At 54.2% G+C, this 12,144-nt stretch overlaps 1 long non-coding RNA gene across 1 annotated transcript; it reads right to left on the reverse strand.

Annotated features, from left to right (window-relative positions):
- Positions 1-7,486: 7,486 nt before the first annotated feature.
- LOC140710997 (uncharacterized) lies at positions 7,487-10,299 on the reverse strand. Its single transcript, XR_012092147.1, has 2 exons — positions 8,430-10,299; positions 7,487-7,839 (listed from the first exon to the last, which is right to left on the reverse strand). It is a non-coding gene; the product is annotated as an uncharacterized lncRNA (long non-coding RNA).
- Between the last annotated feature and the right edge of the window lie 1,845 nt (positions 10,300-12,144).

Genomic DNA, 12,144 nt, shown 5'->3' on the forward strand with positions numbered 1-12,144 from the left:
GGCAGCCTTCCCAATCCGCTAGGACGTCGGGCCCGGCCCAGCGGGATCCTCCCCCAACACGGAAGGGGGAGGCGCGGGCCACAGTAGACGACGAGCCGCACGCTCGGCCCCCACCGCGGGGTCCGGCGGAACCCTCACCGTTTCCCCAGCCTCATCCCGTCGAGGGGGGAGCAGCGGGGGAGGGCTCTCTGCAAGCGAGTCGCTACGGCAGCGCTACCACAACGCAGAGAGAGGCGGCAGGCCGGGGGATCCGGTACCCCAAGGCACGCCTCTCGGATCGCTAGAGAAGGCTTTCTCACCGAGGGTGGGTCACACTCCCCACCCGCCAGTCGCCCCTCGTCGGGCCCACAGAGGCGCTCGGGGACACCTGGGGAAGGGAGGGGGCGTGTGGCGCGAGGAGAAGAAACCTGCGGCAACCTCGAGCGTTCGCGGTCAGGGCAGGGGCCCGGCTGGCGCGCGTGCGCACAGCCCCCAAAGGCCCCCCCGCCGTCCACCCACCTCCTTTCTGCGAGGTAAAGCACCTCCAGTGAACCCACACACGACCCGTCGGAGGCAGAACGGCAGCCCCTCGGCGGCCGGCCGGCGCACGCGTGGCCGGCCCGAGCCCACCGCGACCGCTCACACGGCCCGCGCTCACCCGCCAGAGGGGAGGCACGGGACGTGCGCTCGCCGGACCAGGCGGCGCCCTTCCCCGCGTGGGGAGGGGCGCGTCTCACTCGACCGCCTCGGCCCACACCCAACGAACTCCCTCAGGACCCAACGCGCCGGCACCGTGGCGGCGACCGGAGGAGGGGGCGCTGGGGGTGGGAGCGACACACCACCGCTCGGCCTCGGGCACCTGAGGGACAACCCGGAGCGCTCCAGGAGCACCGCAAAGACCCAGGCAGAGCCAGCGCTCGTGCAACGCCCGAGAGGGCAGCACGACGGGCCGGCGGGACAGCACCCCCACCGCCGCGGAGGGGGGCGGCCCCGCAAGGCGACAACCACAAGAGGCGAAAGCGAGGGGTGCCTGCTGCGTCAGAGGACCCCGCCGACCCCCGCCGAACGCCACGAGGCAGACGGCGGGGGCGGGACAGCAAGGTCAGGCCGGGCTCCGCACCCCAGCGCCTCCCAACGCACCGCTCACAGGCGGGGACGAGAGACAGGGGGCCCCCGCGGGCGGGACGAGAAGAACGGGTCCCATTCACCATGAATGGCCGCCCCTCGCCCGCCGCGGCTCGGTCCCGGCCCGGGAGAGCACGACATCACCACATCAATCAGGGAAAGCAACCCCGGAGCGGGGTCGGTCGGTCAGTCAGTCAGTCAGCCACAGCCTCCCCGGAGGCCAGCGAGCAGATCAACCTGACCACCCCCAGCTCCGGGAAAGGGGCGGCAGACAACCCGGCAGAGACGAGGAACGCCTGACACGCACGGCACGGAGCCAGCGGGAGTGGGGTTGTCACGGCCGCCCCAGGTGCCCACAGCAGGGAGCGCGCAGCGGCAGGGTAAGCCCGCGCCGCCTTCCCCGCCGCCCCCGGGTGGGTCAGAGACCCGGACCCAAGGCGGCACCGGGAGTCGGGACGCTCAGACGCACGAGAGACCAGGCACACACGGGCCCCAGCAGGCGGCTCCAGCACGAGCAGGGCCGGCTAGCCGGGTCACCGGGAGGCCCAGAGGCCCACCACGCATCCAGAGGCCCGACCTCTCCAGCGACAAGTCGCCAGAGGACAGCGTGTCAGCAATAACCCGGTGGCCCAAAATGCCGGCTCGGAGTGAAAGATATACCTCCCCAGGGGACAGGAGGTCGAGCCACCGACCACGCCGCCGGCCCAGGGAACCCGCGACACGGACATCTGTCCCCAAAATCGCCACCATCGCAGCCAGACACGGAGCACCCAGGGCCCTCTGGTCGACCCCAGGACACACGCCGGAGCAGCGCCGGGCCAGGGACGTCCTCCCGGCCACCCGTGCCACGCAGGGGCCGGCCCGTGTCTCCAGAGCGAGACTCGGAAGCGTTTTCGGCCGTCCTCTCGTACGACCGGGACACACGAGGGACCGAAGGCCGGCCAAGTGTGACCCCTCGGGCCGCACGCGCGCTCAGGGAGCGCTCTCCGACTCCCCACGGGGACTTGAAAACAAAAGGTCACGGCAGAGGGGCGGCGGCCGGGCCCGGGGACCGCTCCCCGGCACCCGGGGGACGAGGCAGGACGGTCCCCGGCTCCCCACGGGGACTTGGGGAAAAAAATTCGGCCGCTGCCTCAGACGGCCAGGATGCGCGCGGGCCCGCGACCGGGCCGGGAAGGGTGTCCCCAGCCTCCCGCCCCAAGCCCGGTGGGTCCCCGCGGGTCGCGGGTCAGGCCTCGGGAGCTGAGCTGCGGCGTGCTGGTCGACCAACCCCGGCAGCCCCCACACCCGGCTCAGGCCCGAAAGCGCAGCGACAACCTCTCCCCACATAAGCCTGCACGCCCGAGCTCTGACTCACAAGCGACGCGCCAGAGCTCTGGCGCGACCGGGACAGCCCGGCTGACGACCGCGGTGTTTCCGGAGCTCTGCCTAGCTCACAGCGGGGACGGTCCCCTCCCTCGGCAGCTGCCACCGCAGCTCCGGAAGCCAAGGGAACGATATAAAAGCGGCCGCCAGATGGAGTCCGACAACCGTCGCGAACGTCACCAAGACAGATCCGGATGGCAGGCCGGCCCGCCGACCGCGAAACCGAAACCGTGAGTCGAGAAACGCTATCCCGAGGCCGAAAACGCAGCCCCTCTACCCCAACCCCACAGAAACGGTCCCCAAAGCCTGTCTCTGCATCGACCGCGACAGAGTCAGAAGACAACCCACGGCGTGTGGATGTTCGGAGAGGCATCTCGGAGGGAGAAACAGCAAGCAAGGACTCGGTCGCGGGCCGTTGAGGACACAGGGAGACACAGATTGCGTAGGCTCTTCCTGAATCCAGACAGAGACGGAGGGAGGGAGGGAGGGAGGGAGGCAGGGAGGGAGGGAGGGAATGGAGAGAAGAGACAGATGGTGAAAGGAAGGGAGGGAGGGAAGGGAGCAGGGAGAGAGGGAGGAAGGAAAAGGGAGAGAAAAGGGAGACAACGTGGAAAATGAAGATGATGAAACGTCACTTTTCAAAGGTTACATTTTTACAGGAGAGATGGAAAGGAAAGAAACCTGAAACAGAGAGAAAGAATGAGGAAAGAAGGGAAAAAGAAACAGAGGAAACAGAAAAGAAGGACAGAAACGGAATAAAAGAAATAAAGAAAGCACGGAAGAGAAACGAACAAGAGAGAAAGGGAGGGAGGCAGGGAGGGAGGGAGGGAGGAAAACATAGAGAAGGAGACAGAGAAAGAAAGAAGGGAAGAAAAACACAAAGGAGAGAAAGAAAGAAAAGACAAATAACAGCATAAATATTTGCATTTTTAGCTAAATATGAGATATAAAAATACATCAAAACAGATGAAAATATTTGTCTTGATCGAGACCATCCCGGCTAACATGGTGAAACCCCGTCTCTACTGAAAAATACAAAAAACAAACTAGCCGGGCGAGGTGGCGGGTGCCTGTAGTCCCAGCTACTTGGGAGGCTGAGGCAGGAGAATGGCGTGAAGCCGGGAGGCGGAGCTTGCAGTGAGTTGAGATCCGGCCACTGCACTTCAGCCTGAGCGACAGAGCGAGACTCCGTCTCAAAAAAAAAAAAAAAAAAAAAAGAGAATAAATAAATAAATACATACATACATACATACATACATAAAAAAAGAAAGAAAGAAAGAAAATATTTGTACTTATACACATGAATGAATAGATGAAAATAAATACATAAAAAATAAAATAACATGAGCAAACAGGCCAGGCACGGTGGCTGACGCCTGTGATCCCAGCACTTTCAGAGGCTGGGAGAGAGAGAGAGAGAGAAAATGAAGGAAAGAAAGGAAGAAAGGAAGAAAGAAAGAAAGGAAGGAAGGAAGGAAGGAAGGAAGGAAGGAAGGAAGGAAGGCAGGAAGGCAGGCAGACAAAGAAAGAGAGAGAGAAAGAAAGAGAAAAAGAGAAAGAGAGAAAGAAGGAAAGAAAGAGAGAAAGAAAGAAAGAAGAAAGAGAGAGAGAGGGAGAAAAACAGCCAGAAAGAAAGACGAGAGAAGAAAGAAAAAAAGAAGACAGAGGAAAGACAGACAGGAAGAAAGGCAAAGCAAGAAAGCAAGAAAACAAGACAGCAAGAAAGCGTGACAGAAAGATAGAAAGAGACAGAAAGAAAAAGCGAGAAAGCAACAAAGAAAGAGAGGGGGGGAGTGGGAGAGGCGAATCTCTCTGCTTTCACTACATGCGGGGAGAATCAGGAAAGCCCCCACTAAACAACAAGGCCGGAAGTGGAGCTGCCATCTGTGAAATCCGAGCAGAAGAGTCCACACGGGTTAAAGACACGAAGAAAGACAGGGAAACAACTGCTCAAAGAGAAGAACAATCTGGCCCAGCCAGGGCCTGTCTCCTGAAGTTGTCTGGGCAACGAGGAGGGAGTGGGACGGAGGGAGGGAGGGCCTCCGAGGCTCGTGTCAAACAATAAACGAGAATAACATAAAAGGAAGTTAAAAAAAAAATTACGCATCATTCGTAGCATCACTGACGCCTCGAAAGGCGAGAGGCATATGTTTATGTCACTGTGGGACTGTTGTCTTTTTTCTTTCCTTTTTTTTTTCTTCCCTCTCTTCCCGGAAACTCACTTTTTAATTATTTCCTTTTCCTTTTCCTTTTCAGTTTTATTTTTTATTTTACTTTCATTTTTATTCGTTTATGTATTAATTTATTAGTAGTAGTAGTATTTTTTGGAGAGGTTGTCTCGCTCTCTCGCCCAGGCTGGTGTACAGCGGCGCGATCTCGGCTCACTGCAACCTCCGCCTCCCAGGTTCAAGCGATTCTCCTGCCTCAGCTCGGCCTCCCGAGTAGCTGAGATTACAGACGCGCACGACCATGCCCGGCTAATTTTTGGTCTTTTGACTGGAGACGGACGGGGTTTCACCATACTGGCCCTGCTGATCTGACCACCTCGTGATCCAGCGATCCACCGCCCCCGGCGTCCCAAAGCGCTGGGATGACAGGCTTGAGCCACCGCGCCGGGCCGAGTTATTCATTTTATTTTCTTCCTAATTTTTAATTGTATGTATGTATGTATGTATGTATGCATGTATCCATCCTTTCTTATTTTTTGAGACGGACAGAGAGACACAGTGAGAAACAGACAGAGAGAGAGAGAGAGAGAGAGAGGGAGAGAGAGAGAGAGAGGGAGAGAGAGAGTGAGAGACCTCCCCTTGGGCCTCAATGGTCTTTGCAATGTCCTTTCTTCAGAGATTCTGCAAACACAGTGTTTCCAACATTTTGAATCCAAAGAAAAGTTTAACTCTGTAACATGTATCCACAGATCACTAATCAGTCCCGATGATAGTTTATTTCTGGTTTTTCTCTGGGGAGTGTCGGTTTTTCTCCACAGGTTTCAAGGGGCTCCCAAAGTCCCTTCGCCGATTCCCTTAAGAAGAATATTTCCAAACCGACGTATCAAAAGAACGCTTTCACTTTGTGAGAGGAATCCCCACATTACAAAACCGTTTCACACATAGGCTCTCTTCAGTTTTTATCTGGGGATAATCTGTTTTTCACCCTAGGCCTCAATTGCAGCCCACATTATTTTCACAGATTCTACTAAAAGAGTGCTTCCAATCCGCTGAGTCCAAATACAGTTGTACCTCTGTGCGAGGAATCCACACACAAAGCAGTTTCTCAGGTAGCTTCCTTCTAGCTGTTATCAGGAAATATGTGCTTTTCCACCATTGGCCTCAAAGGAGTCCCAAATATCCTTTTGCAGATTCTACCACAGAAGTGTTTCCAACCTGCTGAACCGAAACACGGGTTTAACTCTGTGAGATGAATCCACATCTCACAAAGCCAATTCACAGATAGCTTCTTTCTACTGCTTCTCTGGGGATATTTGATTTTTCAACATAGGCCTCCATGGGCTCCCAAATATGCCTTGGCAAATTCTAGAGAAAGCGTGTTTCCAACACGTGAATCAAAAGAAAGGTTTAACTCTGTGAGATGCATCCAGTCACGCAAAGCAGTTTCACAGATCGTTTCGCTTCTTCATGGCTTTTCTCGGGGGGACAATCTGGTTTGGACAACCGGAATTAATGGGCTTGGAAATGTCTTCCCACACACTCAACAAAAAGAGCATTTCCAACCTGCTGACTCACACACACACACACAAACAAACAAAGAATACGTTCTGCGCTGGCAGATAAATCCAGACATCACGAAGCAGATTCAATGAAATATTCTCTCTGGTCTTTGTCTGGGGATATTCAGTTTGTCACCATAGGCCTCAAGGGCTCCCACACGTCCCTTTGGAATCTCTACAAAGAGAGCGTCTCCAACCCGCCTAATCAAAAGAAAGGTGTAACTCTTTAGGATGAGTCCACACATCGCAAAGCAGTTTCTCAAATACATTCTTTCTCATTTTTATCTGGGAATATTTGGTTATTCGCCATAGGCCTAAAGGGGCTCCCAAAAATCCGTTCAGAGAGACTGCCAAAAAAAAGTGTTTCTAACATGATGAATCAAAAGAATGGTTTATCGCTGAGAGATCAATCTGCGCATCACGAATCAATTTGACAGATAGCGTCTTTCTTGTTTCAATCTGTGGATATTCTGTTTTTCAACGTAGGCCTCAATGGGTTTCCAAATGTCCCTTCACAGATTCTACAGAAAGCGTGTTTCCAACCTCCTGGTTCAACAGATGTATCCGTTCGAGGTGAATCCACACGTCAAGAAGCAGTTTCACCAGTAGCATTTTTTCTCGTTTTCATCTGGGGATGTTCAGTGTCACCATAAGCCACAAAGGGCTCCCAAATGTCCCTTTGAAGATTCTGCCAAAAAACTGCTTCCAATCGGCCGCGTGCAGTGGCTCACGCCTGTCATCCCAGCATTTTGGGAGGCAGAGGTGGGTGGATCACCTGAGGTCAGGAGTTCAAGACCAGCCTGGCCAAAACGATGAAACCCCATCTCTACCAAGAATACAAAAAATTAGCCGGGCCTGGTAGCGGGTGCCTGTAACCCCAACTACTTGGGAGGCTGAGGCAGGAGAATCCCTTCAACTGGGAGGCAGAGGTTGCAGCGAGCCGAGATGGTGTCACTGCACTCCAGCCTGGGGGACAGAGTGAGACTCTGTCAAAACACACACACACACACACACACACACACACACACACACACACACACCCCAAAATGCTTCCAATCTGCTGAATCAACAGAAAGATGTAACTCTGTCAGAGGAATCTACACATCGCAAAGCAGTTTTGCAGATAGCTTCTTGTTAGTTTTTATCTACCGATTTTCTGTTTTTCACCCTAGGCCTCAAACAGCTCCCAAATGCCCTTTTGTAGATTCTACAAAAGGGGCGCTTCCAACCTGGTATATCAAAAGAAAGGTTTCACTCTGTGAGATGAATCCACACACCACAAAGCAGTTTCAGAGACAGCTTCTTTCTAGTTTTCATTTGGGGATATTCGGTTTTTCACAGTAGGCCTCAATGGGCTCCCAAAGGTATATTCGCGGATTCTACAGAAAGACTGCTTCAAACCTCCTAAATCAAAAATTTGTTGTAATTCTGTGGCATGAATCCACACATCACAAAGCAGTATCATAGAGAGCTGCTTTATTATTTCTGGGGTGGGGATGTTCGCTTTCTCACAATAGGCCCCAATGGGCTCCCAAATGTCCATGCTGCTTCCAAACTGCTGAATCCAAAGGCAGTTTTAACTCTGTATGAGGAATCCACACAACAGAAAGCTGTTTCATGAAGACCTTCTCTCTCGTTTTTATCTGAAAACATAAGATTTTTTCACCATACGACACAAGGGTCTCCTAAATGTACATAGACAGATTCTACAAAAAAATCCTTCCAACCTGCTGATTCAAAAGAAAGGTTTAACTCTGTGAGACGAATACACACACTACAAAGCAGTTTCACAGAGAATGGTGTTTTTTTGTGTGTTTGTTAGTTTGTTTGTGTTTTGGTTTGCTTTTTTGTTTTTTGCTTTTTTTTTGAGACGCAGTTTCGCGCCTGTTGCTCAGACTGGAGCGCAATGGCGCCATCTCGCCTCACTGCGATCTCCGCCTCCCAGGTTCAAGCAATTCTCCTGCCTCAGTTTCCCTTCCCGAGTAGCTGGGATTACAGGCATGTGCCACTGCGCCCCGCTAATTTGGTATTTTCAGTAGAGACGGGGTTTCTCCATGTGGGTCAGGCTGGTCTCGAACTGCCGACCTCAGGTGATCTGCCCGCCTCGGCCTCCCAAAGTGCTGGGAGGACAGGCGTGAGCCACCACGCCCGTACTACTTTATTGTACATAATACAATACATAAATTGTATTGTATTTACATTTATGTATTGATTGATTGATTGATTTACTTACTTATGCTGCCTGATCAAAGGTCACTCCGGCCCAGTCGTCAAAGTGGCCATTTCCTAGGCAACCAAGAAGGGGGGAGCTTGGAGGTGGGGGCGGGGGCGGTGGAGAAGACACAGTTGCCCCAGGCTGTGCGCAGGCGGCCTGAGCTTCCTTCCTCTGTTGAGGCCTCCATTTTCAGAGTAACAGTGGCCGCTAGGTGATGCCCGACGTCTGCCAATGAGACTGTCAGCCTGGAATGAATTGGGATCGCCTGGAGGGGGAGGCGGGAGGCGGAAGGATGGAGGCCCCCACAGCACAGTGGGTCACCGCGCCCTCCCAGGCGATCCCCACAACTCATCGACCAGGGCCCCTGGGGGCACACAGCCTAAGACCCCCCCCACCCATCGGATCATCTGGAACTTCTGTCCGTCCGGAGACGAGAGACGAGAGACGAGAGACCGACTGGAAATTCTCTCGGTCAAGGTCCAAACCTAAAAGAATCACTGACACAGACATCAGGACTAACAAAGACAATTTGTAAAAGTTTCCGTGTTTTGGGTGAATCCGTGTATTTCTGTATCACAAAATTACTGATTTTGAACGTTGCGGTTTTTCTACTCCTTACGTGTACGGTCCTGTGATAGACAGACCAGGGGACTCCTCAGCTCGGAGTCCATGAGGCCAGAAGCTGACATCCTAAATTTCTATGTAGAATGAATGTAAGCAGGCCAACCAAACACTGTGCCGTAAAACTGTCCGGAAGACAAGCGGTGGTGGTTGGGGGGCGGATGGGGGGGGGGGGGGGGGAGCCGGGTGCGGTACGCTCACGCCTGTCATCCCCGCACTTTGGGAGGCCGAGGGCAGGCGGATCCCTCGAGATGGTGGCCATTGCACTCCAGCGTGGGCAACAAGAGTGAAAACTCCGTCCAAAACAAGAACAACAACAGAAACGTTAAGTGCTGTCTGCTGTTATTTTTGCTTCCCACCCTGAGAAGAACATAATACAGCTGCTGTCTACCTGCCTGCCTGCCTGCCTGCCTGCCTGCGTGTCTGTCTGTCTGTCTGTCTGTCTGTCTGTCTGTGACAGGGTCTCGCTCTGTCTTTCGCCCAGGCTGGAGTGCACTGACACCATTATGGCTCACTGCAGCCTCAACTTCCCCGGGGTTAGGGGATTCCTCTAAGGGATCCTATGGATGGCCTCGGCCTCCCAAAGTGTTGGGGTTACAGGCGTGAGCCACCAGCACCCGGCCTGAGTTCACACATCTGGTCTCACTGCGTCTTAACCAGACGCCCGTGAAGAACTCAAGTCAAGAGAGAGAGAGTCGGCAAGAGACTTTCAGCATTCTCTCCCAAAACCAGTGAGGTGGATGGCGGCCGTGTGTCCCAAGCTCCTGTGGTTTTAGGTGGCCACGCGTAGAGGATAGATTTCAAATGTTTCCAGAGAGGCGCAAGCCACAGTCATTCAGGACATCCGAGCGCGAGATGGGGTTTCTGACAGCGACTTAAGGGCCAGGAAGGGCCAGAGTCTGCCAAGGCCCTCGTTCTAGGGTGGGGCCGATGGAACCCCAGGCAGAGGGAGCCAGCGGTCCGCACAGAGAGAGCTCCAGCCCTAGGCCCCACCGTGCAGACCGACTCAGAAGAAAGAGAGTCCCTCGTCCTACATATGTCACATCCCTCCACCGAACTTGGGAGCGGATCCGCTTTCCAAACATGAGGTGACTCTCGGTTTGAAATGGATCACAAGGGGCCGGGCTTTCCAGAGTCGGCATGATAAAGAAGTCATTCTGTGGCACAGAACGAGGTGTGGCTCTTATCGAGACTCTACAGTGAAAGGCAGTGAAACAGGGCGAAACCCCGTGTCTACTACAAATTAAAAGAGGAGCCGGGCATGGTGCCGCTGAAGGCAGGAGAATCGCTGGGACCCGGGAGGCAGAGGTTGCAGTGAGCTGAGATCATGCCACTGCACTCCAGTCGGGGGGACAGAGCGAGACCGCATCTCAGAAACAAACTCACAAAGCCAATCAAGGTGTTTAACGCAACGAGTCACCCTCGGGTCTCTTGACAGGATACGTCCAGCACCCGGGAAAACAGGGAAACGTCGAGGGGTGGGGTGGAATCTATTTTGTGGCCTCAAGGGAGGGTTTGAGAGATACTCCCGGAAACGTGACTGCCTAAGGAAGCCCCTCCGCCCAAGAAGCGAGATTCATTTCTAGCCTGTAGCCACCCACGAGGGAGAATCGGGCTCTCTACAGAACCCCCCCCCCCCACCCCCCGACCCACCCCCCGACTCGTGAAATGGTCTCTCTCACTCCGTCAGGCTCTATTCACGCCGTGTGGTTTTGTAACCTCCAGCGCGTGTGCGTGGGGTGGGGGATGGGGTGGGGTGGGGGCGGCTGTGGACAGAGGAAGGGAAAAAGCGATGGTGTCCCACGGGTGCCCGGGACCGTGGGTCGTGGTTGGGGTCGCCAGAGCCTAGGGAACTCATCGCCTGTCAGGACGTCTCCCCTCCACGTCCCCTCTCTGCCCTACGCTCCGCATCTTCGCAGTTCAGTGGAGACCTGGTGGATGGAAGTCGCCGTCCCTTTGGACTTTAACCGAGGAAGGCCGGGCTCCCAAGTGTCTCCCGGTAGTTGGGGCCTCGGGCAGGCTCGCCAGGATGCTGACGGTGATGGTGATGGTGATGGTGATGGTGATGGTGATGGTGATGGTGACGGGTGATGTACGTTGGAGGCCTCGGGCCAATGCACAGGGATGCCTTTGACCTCGTTGGGAGAGGTCAGCTTTGCGGAGTCCCGTGCATCCTTCCGGAGACTCATCCAGCGCTAGCAAGCATGGTCCCGAGGATCCCAGCTCTCAGCAGAGGCACTTTTGTTCACACAGAATCCTGGGCAGGCAAGGTCTCAGCAGGCTTAGGCCTCCTAGCCAAGAGGCCGAAGCCACTTCTGGGATATTTTCACAGAGCCAGTGGTTCTTTGAAGTGCTTTCAGATACAGATTTGAGAAGTGCTTGCAGATACAGATTTGAGACAGAACGGACAGGGCTTGGTCCCAGGTCCTTTAGGACACGGGCAGAGGCACATTGAGAAAACCCTCCCAGCATCCTAGGTGAACAGAGGTATGATTTTTTTGAGACACTCGAGGGAGAAGCAACCCCAGATTTTAGGGTGGTATCTTTATTATTATGTAGTATCTCTGAGGTATCCAAGTCCAGAAATCAACTCACCACTTCTGTACAGCATTCTGTGGGAAGATCAAATCTGGGGTGTCTAAAGTTAAGAATTGAGGCCTTGGTACTGGATTACATTAGAGGTACTTGAGCTCTTTTGGCAAAGAAAGAGAAGGTGGGAGATAGCGAGAGCGAGAGAGAGACAGACAGAGATACAAAGATACACACAGAGAGAGACAGAGAGAGAGAGAGACAGAGAGAGAGACAGAGAGAAACAGACCAAAAGGGAGAGAGAGAGACAGACAGAGAGAGAGACAGACAGACAGGCAGGCAGGCACACAGGCAGGCAGAGAAACAAAGTAAGACAAAAGACAGACAGAGAAAGAGAGAGAGAGAGAGAGAGAGAGAGAGAGAGAGAGAGAGAGAGAGAGAGAGAGAAAGGGACAGAGACGCACTGAGACAGAGAAACAGACAGAAAGAGGGAGCGACAGGCAGAGAAAGAGAATCAGACAGAAGACAGACACAGTGAGAGAAACACAGGCAGAGAGAGACAGAGAGACACAGACAGGGAGAG

Source organism: Chlorocebus sabaeus, unplaced genomic scaffold (genome assembly GCF_047675955.1).
Source record: "Chlorocebus sabaeus isolate Y175 unplaced genomic scaffold, mChlSab1.0.hap1 unalloc_scaffold_1210, whole genome shotgun sequence".
NCBI classification, from domain to species: domain Eukaryota; kingdom Metazoa; phylum Chordata; class Mammalia; order Primates; family Cercopithecidae; genus Chlorocebus; species Chlorocebus sabaeus.